The sequence below is a fragment of the Mus caroli genome, chromosome 10 (assembly GCF_900094665.2).
Source record: "Mus caroli chromosome 10, CAROLI_EIJ_v1.1, whole genome shotgun sequence".
NCBI classification, from domain to species: Eukaryota; Metazoa; Chordata; class Mammalia; order Rodentia; family Muridae; genus Mus; species Mus caroli.
In genome coordinates, this window is record NC_034579.1 from 70,565,672 (window position 1) to 70,567,938 (window position 2,267).

Consider the following 2,267-nt stretch of genomic DNA (forward strand, 5'->3'; position numbering starts at 1 on the left):
TNCGCACCACGATGTACAACGTCCACAAGCAGCAGCCTGGTCTACAAAGTGAGTTCTAGGACAGCCAGGGCTACACAGAGAAACCCTGTCTCTAACCCGCCCCCCCAAAAAAGAAGAGGTTTAAAAATATTTAAAGTTGGGTGGGTTGGTGAGCAGGGGGAGGGGGAGAGGATAGGGGGGGGTTTGGAGGGAAAACCAGGAAAGGTGATAAAATTTGAAATGTAAATAAAGAAAATATCTAAAAAATATTTAAAATTATTTTTTATTCCTCTGTGTGTGTGTGTGTGTGTGTGTGTGTGTGTGTGGTGTGTGGGGCATGCATGCCACTGAGTGTACATGGAGATCAGAGGGCAACTTTGTGTAGTCGATTCTTCTACCCAGGCTTGTACATCATGTGCCTTTAGCCATGCCCACTAAGCCGTCTTGCAGGCCCTTTCTTGAAATTTCTAAGATCATTTCTGGGGCTGGTGTGTGGACTTCTAGAAATTGGGGCACAAAGTGAGGATGAGTATGATCAAAACTGCTTGTGGACGTTGTACATCGTGGTGCGCACTAGGCTCCGCACCACGATGTACAACGTCCACAAGCAGAGGCCAGCCTGGTCTACAAAGTGAGTTCTAGGACAGCCAGGGCTACACAGAGAAACCCTGTCTCTAACCCGCCCCCCCAAAAAAGAAGAGGTTTAAAAATATTTAAAGTTGGGTGGGTTGGTGAGCAGGGGGAGGGGGAGAGGATAGGGGGGGGTTTGGAGGGAAAACCAGGAAAGGTGATAAAATTTGAAATGTAAATAAAGAAAATATCTAAAAAATATTTAAAATTATTTTTTATTCCTCTGTGTGTGTGTGTGTGTGTGTGTGTGTGTGTGTGGTGTGTGGGGCATGCATGCCACTGAGTGTACATGGAGATCAGAGGGCAACTTTGTGTAGTCGATTCTTCTACCCAGGCTTGTACATCATGTGCCTTTAGCCATGCCCACTAAGCCGTCTTGCAGGCCCTTTCTTGAAATTTCTAAGATCATTTCTGGGGCTGGTGTGTGGACTTCTAGAAATTGGGGCACAAAGTGAGGATGAGTATGATCAAAACACATCATATACATTTGTGAAGTTAAAATTTAAAATACTGTATTACATCACTTCTGTCCATGGTATTTTCAAATGTCTCAACTCTCTGCCCTCTATTAGGTTTTTTTTCCCTAACTCATATTACTATTAAACAAACTTATTCTAAACATAATAGCTTTAAAATGAGGAGTCCCCTGGGCAGCTTTTTCTTGGCACTTGTCTTGTAGTTTAGTGAGGTAATGCCAAGACACAGACGTCTGATGGTTCTGTTGGGCTTCATGTCCATGGGTGGGCAGAGGGGTTCTTGCTGGGTTTCCCTCTACTGCTTGCTCATGCATGCTGACAATGGAGCTCTGAATCAGGGAGCAAAGTCTACCCACTGAGGATTTCTCTAGTTTTTCTACTAGTCCCCAATGCCTGGAGGTCTTTCTTCTTTTTGTGTGTGCATGTGTTCATGTGAGTATGTGCATATGTGTACGTCTGCATCCTTACATGTATGAGGGTTAGATGTGGACCATGAAGTCTTCCTTGTTTGCTTTCTGTTTTTGGAGACCGGGTTTCTCACTGGCCCTGAGCTCATCATCTCCTTTAGCCTGGCTGGCTAACGACTTGTTCTGTTTCTGCTCCTCCAGCACTGGGTCTGTAGAGATGTGCTACTCGGTTTGGTTTACATGTGGATGGCAGGGAGCCAAACTCTAGTCCTTGAGCTTGTGAGCTAGGCACAGAAATGAGCTATCTCATCAACGCACTCCCTGCTCTCCCCCCTCCCACCTCTGTCTTTCCCTCTGGTGATCATACTATGTAACTCGGGCTGGCCAGAATCACAATTCTCCTGCCTCTGAAGTGTTGAAATTATACCCACGTGCCACCATGCCCAATGCACTACAGACCAGTTGCCTTAGGGAAATCTTGACTCCTGTCTCAGGCTAGCTGTTGGAATGTGAGAGGGAGGACTGGATTCCCCCTATGAATGCAAATTTTCAATTTCTCTGGTTTTGATGATATCCAGCTATGCCTCATCTGCCTTTTACTCAGCTGCTCCAGGCTTCCACCCAGTCAGAACACTAAAACTATGATAATGGGGGGTTGGAGAGATGGCTCAGCGGTTAAGAGCACCGACTGCTCTTCCAGAGGTCCTGAGTTCAATTCCCAGCAACCACATGGTGGCTCACAACCATCTGCAATGTGATCTGATCCCCTCTTCTG